Genomic DNA, 13,452 nt, shown 5'->3' with positions numbered 1-13,452 from the left:
ATATCCAGTTCTCCCAGCACCATTTGCTAAAGAGGCAATCTGTTCCCCAGTGTATAGGCTTGGTGCCTTTGTCAAAGATCAGATGGCTGTAGGTGTGTGGGTTGATTTCTGGATTCTCTATTCTATTCCATTGAGCAGTGTGTCTGTTTTTAATGCCAGTACTGAACTGTTTTGGTTATTATAGCTTTGTAGTATAGTTTAAAGTCAGGTAGTGTTATGCCTCCAGCTTTATTTTTTTTGCTCAGCGTTGACCACTGAATTTAACAGCATGCGGAGATCATCGGCGATCTTGACCAGAGCAGGAAGGCATATCAGTGAGGATGCAGACCTTAGCAGAGTGCAAAGCAAACCACAGTTCAACCTTCAGCCTGATATGTCTGGCTGTGCCAACTTTGGCACCAATAAGCAGTTCACACCTTTTGATTTGGTGTCTGGGACCTTCCACTTTCACCCAGGACTTGTAGTTTATTCCTGCCTTCAGGTTCTTTCCAACCTTGCACGCAGAACTCAGACACCTAGACACCTAGGCAAGCATTTTACCTACTGGAAGCCACTGATCTAGAGAGTTAGGAATCTATAATTCCCTGTGTGGGGAAAAGAGAAAAACAAGACAGGAGAAAAAGGAGGTAATCTTGAAACAAAATGAGCTACCCATTTTTAGTTTCTGCTGTCGGTAAGTAAATACCACCTTAATGTTGTGAGTTAGCTGTTACAGGACTGTGCAGAACTCAGACACCTAGACACCTAGGCAAGCATTTTACCTACTGGAAGCCACTGATCTAGAGAGTTAGGAATCTATAATTCCCTGTGTGGAGAAAAGAGAAAAACAAGACAGGAGAAAAAGGAGGTAATCTTGAAACAAAATGAGCTACCCATTTTTAGTTTCTGCTGTCGGTAAGTAAATACCACCTTAATGTTGTGAGTTAGCTGTTACAGGACTGTATCTGTGACTGCAAAGACAGCATGATGGTGGGGAGATAGCTAAAATGGCATTATCTGTTAATCGGTTTACAAAATAACTTTCCTTTTTTTCTAATTAGAAATAGGTAATTAATCAACCAGATGTGCCCAGTTTACCAGAAAAGAAATTGAAAGGCTGAGAAGAGGTTACTTTAGAGTTTATAGAATATATCTTTAACTTAACAGTTTACCTTTAAGTAATATTATACACATACTGTATAGTAAAAGAAATCATATAATAGTCTATTTTAATTTCTCCCCTCCTGACCTTTCAGATGTTTTTACATTTTACTTATGCTATAAAGCCTATACTAAATTTGTTACCGAAACCCCAAAGGTCTGTTTGCTTGCCACTCAATAGCCAATAATTGAGAGACAAGTGTTGGTGTAAGGAAAGGTAGCCTTTAATCAGGAAGCCAGCAGCCTGGGGAAATGGTGTACTTATGTCTTAAAGACCATCTCCACTTTTCCCAGACTTGCTAAACGGTTTTATAGGGACAGTTGGTAGGGGGCTGATTCATGGTGACGTGCAGTCATAATCATAAAATTGCAGATAAACATCGAAGAACTTCTTGGAGCTGATTCATGGTGACCATCCTCCATGGAGTCAAGTTACAGATTCAGTTCCTGTTAACCTCAAAAAGATCTAGATAGTAACCTAGTAAAGAATGGCTACCTGGGTTAATAATTTTTTCTATAATTATTCTGTGTACAATGTGAGCAAAAGTCATTATGTCATTGCTAGTCAAAAGTCTAGCCATCATGTGAACAAGAATCATTGTATTCTCAGGTACAGCTGCAAGGTATGCAGTTCGGGTTACAAGAGTAAGAAAAAAACTTTATAATTTAGAAGTTTAACAAAATGGAGTCACTTCTGTTGAGGCCGTTATACATTGTTCTTATTTTTATTTAAACAGTCAATTATCTTTTAAAGAGATTTAGATAATGAGGAGAAAAATTATATTTTTACCCATGTAGTTGCTCTTCATTTCTTCAGGTAGAAAATGTTCAAACATTTATGTGGCAAAAATATATGTGTGGGCTGGCTGGTTAGCGCAGTTGGTTAGAGTGTGCTGCTGAAAACACCAAGGTTGAGAGTTCAATCCCCGTACCGGACAATCACCAAAAAATAAAAATAATTGTGTGTGTGCGTGTATATTGATCCTAAAGAAAATCAAAAGACAAATGACAAAAAGAGTGAAGAAAAATATTTGCAACACATATGACAAAGAGCTAATTAGCTTAATACACACAAGAACACTTACAAATCAAAAAGAAAAAGACTTTTAAAGAGAGCAATGAGCAAAGGATATAACGAGGTAGTGCACAGGAGAAAAAATGTAAATGGCTAAGAAACATATGTAAAGGTGCTCAACTTTACTAATTAAAAAAAAAATACCCCAAATTACTTATTCCATTTTTCACCAGCAGATTGGCAAAGATTAAAAACTTGGAGATGACCCACCCTTAACATTTGCAGGTTAAAGCAACAGTACAAATGCATACCCATGTATCATACAATTAAATACTTAAAAATTATAAATCAAGCAAACAGATAACATATGTTCTTTTCTCTTACCTTAACAAATATACCTCAATTACAATCTGAAAGACCAGGTTCAAGTGTAAAATTTTTAGACTCCTCAGACTTTTGCACCAGACCTAGTAGTGTGAGGACACCCAGGTCCCAGCCCCCAGTCCTGGCTGCCCTCCCTTCTGTGTGTGCACACTCCAGTGCACATATCCAAGCCCCACCTACTCTCTGTATGTAGTTGCCCTTGGCACCCCTAGGACCTAGGAATGAATGTGCCAGCCAAACACTCTGGAAGATAGATCTGGGAAGAGGCCTATGCAGACCATAGAAGTAGGCTTGAGGATCCTTGAGAAAGAAATTTTGAGGTCCCAGATACTCAGAGCTTGGTCAAGTAGGAGAGGGGTGTAGGCTGTAGGTGGGTGCATCCCCCTGACCCAACAGAGCCCATGCCCTGTGGGAAGGGACACAGACAGCGAGCCAGAGTGAGGCTTTCTACAGCTTGGGGCCTAAGTCTGAGGGTGGTACTAGATGTAGGGAAACAGGAACATTCATACACTGTTTAAAATAAATTTTGAGAGGAGAGCAATTTGCCAATATCTTCCAAAATTCAACTCTGCAGTTCCACTTCTGGTAGTGTATCATCTAGATTTACTCATAGAAGTGCCCAGTGTTGTATGTATAATTATGTTCACTATAACATTGTAATATCAAAAAGCTGCAAACAATATAAATATCCACCAAACAGTGAATGGATGACTAAATACACTCATACAACAAAATGTATTTTTCAGCCATTAAATAGGATGGGCTGGTATGAAATATCTTCAATTATATATTTTCAAGTGAGAAAAGCAAATTAAGAATCTGGTGTGTAGTAAGACCAACTGTATGCATGCATGTCTATAAATCTAATCTATGTATGTCTCTATATATTTGTTTATACTTACATTCACTAAGAAATTTTCTAGAAGGAATTACAAGAAGCTATTAAGAATTATTACGTCTGGTTAGTAAGAGTAGGGATTGATGGAGCAGTTTTTACTTACACTTCTGTTCGAATTTGTTGTCAGAGTATTTAGTACTTTCATAATTAAAACAATAACAAAAAATGCACCTAGTAAAGTTTCTCAAACACAGTTGATAACAACGTAGCCTCAATCAGCGACAGCAACTGACAACCCATCACATGCAGGCGTTGTGTTATGCACTGGGCAACACAACCACAAATCCAAGAATCTCCTTTCCAGGCCGGTGGAATTTTGTTTAGCCAGTTGTTGCCAGTTATTTCTCCTTCTTCATGTCCCAGATGTCAGGAACCCTGCAGAAATCCAGGAGAAAATATGTTTCACACTGAAGTGTGTTTTCTTCATGGATTTCTCTGGAAGGCTGCCAGCCTGGCCAGTGGGTCAGCAGTCCCTCTGACTGCTGGGTCACACGTGGCTGGCTCAGGGCCCTGCAGTCTTGGTGAGGGGCCCTGGTCCTGACCCGGTCTGGTCTCACCAGTGCAGGCAATGGATCAGAGGATCTTGTTACTAGGAAGACAACTCAAAAGTCAACCTTCCCTAGCAGTGAATAAATATTAACATTCCCAGTTCTGAGAGGCCCAGAGAGGTGACCTCTACCCTGGTGTGAAATCTTCCATGGCTAGTTCTTGATTATTAATCTGGGAGCTCCTGGACCTCAGGGGCCAGGTTGGATTAATCTCTGTATCCCCAGTGCTTGGTGCAGTGCCTGGCACATAGGTGATTCTGTACAAATGTTTGCTGAATTCACATCAGGGCCTATCCCTTCTCCCACCATATCTCACCAATTCTGCGAACAGGTGATTACTCTTGGGCCTCATTCCCTTGGGTTTTGAACACCCAACTCTGAAAGTGGTTCATTTTCTTGCAAAATCTGCACTCGACCTCCAGGAAAACTCACCAGATGAGGAACTCCATGACTTGCTCACATTAATATTGATAAGTAATTCTAGAAAATCTAGAAAATGAAGACTACTAGTAAGGTAAAAATTCTATTTCCTTTCATCTTCTTGCCCTAACAGAACCCTTCCACTCCCCTGCAGCCGTCTTAGGTGATAAATATTTTGTCTCCTGGAGCAAAGTCCTCCCTGCTCATGACTGCTTCTTCCAGGCCATTCTCCCACCAGTGTGAGTCAAACTTTAGGCAGGACTTCATTGAATACCTTGGTCTCCACAGCCTCCATTCTAATAAGGAGACCACAAGAAAGCTTTGAGTCTCCAACTCAGACACTATGTTGAATAGCCCTCCAGATGTCTGGACATTCTTTTCGCTTAGTATATGGTCACCCATGTAAATAGCCATATGTTCCTTTAGGGAAAGATTGGAAGAACCATTAGACTATATCCTTGCCACAGGGTTGCAGAGTTCTTTCTCCTAGAGACCCAGCCACCTCTTCGGTCAATGGGTTCCAGATCTGAAAATTGGCTCAGGCCAAAAAAATTGAGCAAGGGATTGTGACTTTTTATTAGGGTTCTCAGCCTTCTGCTGCTCCATTTTTGCTTCTTTCTGGCTATGGATGTTAAGCAGCTACTTGGTGGATTTCCCATTTATTCTGCCCCTTGGGATGCTGTGCTCTATCCATCATCTCCACAACTCCCTGTGGGCCAATCCCCCTTGGCTGCACCTCTGGCTTTGTTGGTCATTATGGTAATTGTGACCTCCTGGCTTCTGGCAGGTAAGTGCCACCACCTGGTCTCTATTACCTATTACCTAGGGGTGGGGGGTCAGCATTGCCATGGAGAGCCCAGCCCTGTGACCACTCTCCGGCTTCTGGCAGGTAAGTGCCACCACCTGGTCTCTATTACCTAGGGGTGGGGGGTCAGCATTGCCATGGAGAGCCCAGCCCTGTGACCACTCTCCTGCTCAGTGATGTTGCTGCCCCCCTCACCTGAGCCTTCCTGATCATGCATCCTCTGGGCCCACCCATTGAGCACACTCCCCTGATGGATCTTCTCGCCTCACCTTACATGTCCATTCCTGTGTGCCCACTTTCCTCAGCCTTTTTATTCCTTCACTACCATCTGCCAGGGCAACTCTGGCATTTCCATTTCAGCACTCAGCAGTGGCTGTCACTTTCTCCAGGCTTCTGAGAGCCACCCCAGAATTTGCCTCATCACCTGGGGTCCTTGCCAGGGCATTAAATCCAGCATCCTGAGACAGTGTCCCCAAGTCAACTCTTGCTTAGCCAGTCATTTATCCCAGCCTCCTTGATCCAGCACCTGCCGGTTGATGAGCAACAGCCGCGTTTGCTTAAAAAGCTGTGGCCTGTCTGGTAACTCACCTTCTTGCATTTGCGGTACCTGCTCACCTCCCTTTTCCTTCACTCTTAATTTCCTGGAACCCAGCCCCTCTGCCCAGAAAATTCGGCATGCAGTTTTGCCTCAGGCTCTGTTTTCTTGGGAAGCTAGGCTAAGACAGGGATCTCAATGATTTAACACGTTCTGAGAAGAGGAGAGGCTTTCTTCTGACCCTCGGACTGGAGGGTACCCCTCTTAAGTCCATCTAGCCTAGGGATAAAAACAGAAAACCCCACTTTTTCTTTTTTTAATTACTAATATCCTTGTTATGACATAAAGCAGTTTTTTAAACATTAGCTCATTTTACAGTAAAAGCATTTTATGTACAGCTGTAGAGAAAGCGCTGCACGGATAGCTTCAACTTAAAGTGGATTGTATCTTAGAAGTCCATTGAGTTGTTTGATATGTCAATTGGAAAATATGTTCTCTGTAGAAAATAGTAAAAATGATAACATTTCCCAGGCTAGCTCAACAAACTTATCTAAGCCAAATAGTATCGGAATTATACATTTATAAATATGGTTTGAATTCTAGCATCCAAGAGAAACTTTAGCTTCATTTATTGAAACAGCCATGTGTTTCTTAAAATTAAGTTGTGGGAAGTGAAATTCCTATTAATCTACCCTCTTACTCTTGATTTTTCTTTAGGTTAATCCGCATCAAGTTTTCACTATTCCTTCCTAAAAGACAGGTACCATATCCTGTTAATCTATTTAACAAGGTACTCATTCCTATCCAAATTGTGATTTTTTTTTTTTAGTAAGGTAAGGTATTTGGGCAAAGACAGAATCTAAAAAATTATTACCCACAAGGCACATGTGGACTGTCATCAAACAGCTTCCCCTTAGGGAATAGAAGTGGTAAAATCGACAAATGGATCAATGAATAAGTCAAGAGAATTCTGAGCACAGAATACAAGAATGTCAGGGTGCAAGGACAGAAGTGAAATTCAAATAGAAAAAGGACATTGCCTCAAGGATTAAGAGTTGAGTTCAGGCTGGCTGGTTAGCTCACCTGGGACAGCATGGTGCTAGGAGCACCAGCGTCTTGGGTTGGGAGCCCCATACTGGCCAGCCATTAAGTGAAATTTTTTAAAAAATTGCATTGGCTATCAGAGCCCCTTATTGCAAGGTGATCAGGTAAGAGGCAGTTAGATAATAAAGACCAGATAAGTGAGAGAAACCAAAGCCTAGAAAGATTTTAGTTGTTCAAAGCAATGAAATGAAAATGAGGCAGACCATAGTTTTGGTTTGGTTTGGTTTGGCTTATTTTTTTGTTTTTGTTCTTGGGGTTTTTTTGTTTTTTTTGTTTTTATTTTTATTTTTATTTTTATTTTTTTGCCTTTTTTTCGTGTCCGGCAACGGATCGCAACCCTCAGTGTTGCCCCCGCACCGGACCGGGGACCGGCAACGGGATTGCAACCCTTGGTGCTGCGCCCGCACCTCGCTCAGCCAGTGAGCGGGAACCGGTCTGTATGTGGGATCCGAACCCTCGGCGGGAGCGCTGCCGCGCTCCCAAGCAGCGCACTGTAGCAGTGCGCCACCGGGCCAGCCCTTTTTTGGTTTTTTTGTGATGCTAATGCTTTTTATTACATAATATTTAGTAGTCATCCTCAATCAACAAGGTCAACAGAAACTCGTAAATATTCTGCTAAATAATCTAGCACACTAATAGATATTTTTTCAGTGCAGTAACATTAAAATAATCCCTGTATCCTTTATTCATATAATTTTGCAAACTAGCGGAATAAAGATATAAACATGCAAGAACTTCTTTTCTTAAAGCAGGTAGGATTGACAGAGGTTAAAATTATATTTATTGATAAGCCAAAGATTGACCCTGACCCTAGTAACTCCAAACTCAAAAAAACTCTTGGTCAGAAAAGTGCAGGAGAGGGTCCATGAAAGTGACATGTGGTGGCCTTCTCAGTGGTCTATTTGAGGTGATTTTTTTAAACTGCTAAACCGTATTAACTCATAATTGAAAGTAACTTGTCAAAATTTAGAACTTTCTGATCATGCTTCTCAAATCCCTGCTGAAGACCACATATTTTTAATTTTCCTATTAGAGCTTGTCCTGAAATTCCCAGCACAGAATTTCTAGGCATTAAGGCAAGAAGACAATGCCACTTTTAAGCTTCTGTGCTATGTAGAACGTTTTCCAGAGAAATATTTGAGAATTCAGGCAGAGAGTTTTCTGGCCAAAGGCTACATTAAACTCTTCAGTTCCCTCAAAGTAATAATTTAAAATAATCATACAGTTTGTCTTAAAAGGAAGTCCCTAAGTAGCTAAAACCTTTCCACGGAGTAGAAGTTTAATAGAAAGAAACAGATCCTGTGTTGTGGCTATAGGAACTAGGCCCTTGAAAAACTTAATAAGATTATTCTACCTAAAATCCCCAGGTTGCCCACTAGAAGTTAACCTCTAGAAACATTAATGATCCATTAAGTTTTCACCTTTAAAAGAATGCATTTCCATGCATCTTTATTGGTTCTCTTTGCTCTCCAGTTACGCATTTGAGGAAACCCAGCTCTTATGGAAAGATACAAGGGTTAGGAAGGGTAACAGAAAAGCTAAATAGATAGGTATTTAACAGGTTCAAAATACAATCCGTTCCTGAAACGCCACAGTACCACAGATTCTTTGGTTCACACCTGAAGTCTGTTTCTGCTTTTCTCATGGTCCATAATGCCCCAGATCCTGCCAAGATCTGGCAGTGGGGGTGGAACAAGTTTCAGAATTTTTAAAGGCTTTAGTTTAGAAGAGCTGCATGGTAGGACAGAAAGTGAAGGGAGCTCATTAGGCAGTGGCTGGTGACCACCACACAGGTTTCTTAAGCTTTCAAAATCATAGGCTTTCTTTTACACACACGCACAAGTTCAACCCAAGACACCTTCTAAGAATAGCTTTGTAGTCAGTAAGAGAGGAAGCACCTTGTATCCCGCGGGTAGAGACAAGACTTCACCATACCCAGCAGGAGAGAGAAAGGTAGAGCTTGTGGTCATAAGCTCACTGTTTGGAAGGGGTCCTGATATGCATTTGAAAGGAGTCACCATATTTGTCCAGTAAAACATTAAAAGTCTATCCTGTTATTGAGACTGATTTTTCTTTATTCTCATGAAGCATTGTCGTATTATGAAGCAGTTCATTTGTTCATCATACTCAACCAGAAATGACCAGCAAGTTCAAAGTCAAATAATAGGTCTACCTATATATCTCATTATTGAATAATAAAACAGATTATTTCTTCTGGGATTCTGACTCAGTGTTTGATAAAGACCCAGGATCTGAAGGAAATAAGAGGTCCTGAGCAAAAGAAGTTCAGATTAAATTTTCACTTACTGTAAGATGCACCTGATTGATTCTATATCATGGCCCTCAAAGGCCAGAAGACTGAAGAAATATAAACTAAGACAATTGAGAAGGGGCCATCCCCTGACACGTGGTCCTCCAAGGGAAAGGAGAGCACAGTTACTGGAGGAAGTGAGTGCTGGAAGGATGGCTCTCAACCCTGGCTGTGCAGTGGAACCACCAGCGAGCTTTAAAACATTCTGATGCCTGGGTCCCTGTAGAGGGTTAGAAGTTTTGATTTTTATTTGATTATTAGATAGAGTTTTAGCTAAAAATCTTATGGGACTAAAGTCCTTAGCTAGGAGACAAGAGCCTACAGATAGGGGAGCAAAAGCCCACTTGAGTTAAAGATTATGATTGCTCGGTTAGTTATTAAAAGACACTGATTGTTAGCATAATGAGTATGTTGGAAGATTTTAGAAGGAAACTATGTTAGTAATGTTGGCTGTGGGGAAAATTTTTAAACTTTGAAGAACAATCACCTATAAATAAAATCATAAGAATATAGTGTTTGTTTTAATTATCACAAGAAAAGTTTTATTTTAAGTTAAGATAATGATCATAGTTAACCAACTTAACCTTTCACAAGTTGTACTTTAGAATGCCATGCTGTTAGTTTTAATGATGTTGGTACATTCCATTGTTTAAGATATACTTAGCCATGGATAACAATTGTCACATTGCCAATGTCTGTATGTTCTTTTTTGAAATGATTAAATCAACTGATTTTTCTTGTGAAACTTCCTTGTCTTTACAGTAAAAACAGAAGCTGAGGGCAGGCCTGTGGCTCAGTTGGGAGAGTGTGCTGCTGATAACACCAAGGCCACAGGTTCGGATCCTACATAAGGATGGCTGGTTAGCTCACAGAAGCTGACTTTGAATCGGGGCTGTACCCAGTTCCTCTTTCTAACAGAGGAGTTGCTGAGGTACAGTCCCTTTGGGCTTCTCATTGCATTTATATTGTTTTAAGTAATTTCTTTCACATCTCTGTTACACAGCAAGAAGTGTAACAGGTCCCGCCCCCAGAAATCCTGATTGAATTGGTTTAGGGTACAGCCTGCTGGTCAGAAATTTTAAAAGCTCCCCAGGTTATTCCAACGTGGAGCTCAAGGCTGAGAACCACTGTTCTAGAGGGAAAGTACTTCTGTTTCTGATTCTCTCTTTACTTGTCTCCATCTGTTACTTGCTCTCCTGATCTCCCTCCTGTCTTTTTGCTTTCTCTGTAAGCTGGGGCAGCTTGCTCCACAGCTCAGATGGGTGTGCTGACTGCTCAGGTTGGGGAATGGAAGTCAGCTCTCCCTAGTGTGCTCTTGCCCACCAGTGCAGGAAGTCAGGTCCCGGCCTCCCAGGCTTCGGCTTCCCCTCTGTGATGTGAGTAGAATCAATTCTGACTGTCCTGGCAGTAAGTGGCACACAAAATATAACCTGAGAAAGAGCTCTTTGAGTAGTCCCGAAAGCTCCCTTGGGAAGAAAGTCAGCAGAAGAGGGCAGTTTGCAGTCCACACAGCCAGAGTTCTTTTCATTTCCTTTTTAGTTTATATCTAGTCAAGGAAAATGCCTCGGCGGGGAGGATTGAGGGGTTTTTTCACCATTGACAATTCTGCGTACACATCACTGGTCTGTTGCAATGGCAGGGTGAGCAGGTAAAACTGGCAAAAAAATTTCAAAATTCTTTGAAAAGTGACTCAATATTCTTTCAGGCATAGATAAACTATTTTTGCTGAGACCCATCTGGAAATGCAAAAAGCTCTTTGTAGAAGGGAATAGCAATTGATCTGAGAACTTTCTACAGACTCCTACATTCTGGACTGCTATAGCTTTTCACTTCCTGGAGACATGAATTTTCCTTTTTTTTTAAAAAAGGAATGCTTTTTAACTTATTCTAATTGGAAATCAGCCATAGACAACAGAGGCTCAAGAGATAACATTTTTCTTTAAAACAAAACTAAATTGGGACATCCAATTGTAGTGGTAACATGCTCTTGAATCTGGCACATGTGAAGTGATTGGTAAAGGTGGTTTTATTATCCAGAGGTGGTATCAGTGGGCAAGCCTACAATTTTTGAGCAAGTCCAGGTGTGATGGCCCACCTAAAACAGGACAGCCTCGCTGGGAGGGAGAGGGGGGTTGGGGAGGACCAAGGGGGAGAATTGCCCTGAGTTCTTGAGTTCTCCTCTCTGTTTGCAGCCGGGCAAGGCCCTGAGAACAGCCTGGAACAGGGCTTCTCAAACCCTCGTGTGCAACAGAAGAATCACTCCAGTTTCTGATTCAGTGGGTCTGGGGAGGGACCTGAGAATCTGCACTTCTAACAGGTTTCTGGGCAATGCTGATGTTGATGGTCTGGGGATCACACTGTGGGACCCATGGGCCTGGAATGAAGATTGTGCCATAATGCTGGAAAACCCCCAGAGGGCTGTGCGAAACCAGACTGGGAACAGCCTTTTCCTTCTCTCTCTCTCTATTTTTTCCTGGGGTTTTCACATTTTCACATCTCCTCTCTCTCAGTGGAGGTGCAGTTTCTTCAAGGCCCTCCAGGCTGGGCCCCGGGTGTGGCTGGGCACGTGGAGGGGCACTGGGTAGGTGCAGGACGTGGCCCGGTTGATCATGACGGCATACTTGGTGCCGGGGCTGAGTGGGGGCAGAGTTACAGCGAGGGTCCCTGTGGCGAAGGACACGACCAGCACCGGCTCCTCGGCCCGCGCATCGCTGAGGGAGGTGGCGAGTCCTGGAGGGGAGGCCGAGGAAGGTCACCCTGCAGAGGTGCTCCTGGTGACCGCTAACCCTCCCGTGCCACCCCCGCCCACGAGGAGAGCCCCTCTGTGATTTCTGTGTGCCCTCCGGGACGGACCCCCTGTCCTCCCGCCCTCCGCCGGGAGTGCCCGGCGTTCCCGGCCTGCCCGAGCCCCGCCGCGCTCCGCGCTCCAGCGGCGCCCACGATTGCCGCCGTCTTGGCCTTTCCTTAACTCGGAAAAAACAGGTGCCTTGTTCTTTATAACCAAGCAAACACCACAAAAAGCTCTTTATTTTGCTAAAAGAAAGTCATGTTAACAATGTTTTTTACGTTGATGACTTAAAACACCATTTCTAGCCTCTGCATCTGGGCCACCACGCGCACTCCTGTCCAAGGCTCAGGCCTCCGAGTTTCCTTCTGCATCGTCTTTCCACTCTCCCCACCCCCACCCCCAGGGGTGGCCTGACAGAATCTCAATAATGTCGCAGCGAACAGTGATTTGAGGTTTTATTAGCATTTAGAATTAAACAGGAGTCTTAACATCAGTGCTAGCCAGGTCACTTCCTCCCTCTCTGGATCTTGGCTTCCTCATCAATAAAAGGAAAGGTTTGGACAAGATAATATAAATGAATATGATAATGTTTTGATTTTTATAGTTGACTTGGCACTCGCGCATGTATTGTCTCAGTTAATCTCTGTGAAATAATTTTTATTCCCTCCTCCCCATTTTTCACAAAGCACAGTCATTTTTAATGACTAGTATAAAAAATGGACACATAGAAACATCTGCAAAAACTGTCACTGAAAACATAGTCCCTTATGTCACTCAGTGTCCTTCATATAACAATTTATGTGAAAAATTCCTCCTAAAATTTAGTGCCTCATATATTCCTCGAGAAGATGCAATATGTGTATTTCACAAGACAGAATTGACTTCCTAACACTTCATGTTTTTCTTTTGTTCTGGCTGTCAGGAAGCTTGGAGTTAATTATGCCAAGAGTATAATAACCATTTAAATCTCAAATTCCTGGTAACATTATCTCTCATATCCTGTAAATTCTAATGCCTAAGTATTTTTTTTACAGAGACTATCTGGTGATTGTGTAATTTGCCATCTAAATGAGACCCTTTTCAGAGCGAAGGAACACTAGTAATAATTTTGCTATGGTGACATGTAAACCAGGATTGTCCAAGGCAAACCAAGATGGGTGGGCTCCTACCTATAATCGGAAACAGGCTTGGCAAAAATTATATACAAATAGCACGCAACCTGACCTTGTTGGCGTAGTAGTTTGGGGTCTCATTAAACTCAGTAAAGTCACACAGAGCTGGAGATAGACTATAATTCATAGGAAACAACATCAAAGGTTTGGAATGTATTTGCATGACTGGGAATGGAAAGAGTGTGTCCTCTCCCATCCTACATCCCTATTACACTTGTTTCCCAAAGCCTCTGCCTCCTAAGCCGCATGGAATTATAACCTGTGGCCAGTCGCAGCTCTAAACTTCTTTTTTTTTTTTTTTTTTTTTTTTTTTTTTTTTTTTTTTTTTTTTT

This window comes from Galeopterus variegatus, unplaced genomic scaffold (assembly GCF_000696425.1).
Source record: "Galeopterus variegatus unplaced genomic scaffold, G_variegatus-3.0.2 Scaffold380, whole genome shotgun sequence".
Classification (NCBI taxonomy): Eukaryota; Metazoa; Chordata; class Mammalia; order Dermoptera; family Cynocephalidae; genus Galeopterus; species Galeopterus variegatus.
This window is presented reverse-complemented; position numbering follows the sequence as displayed.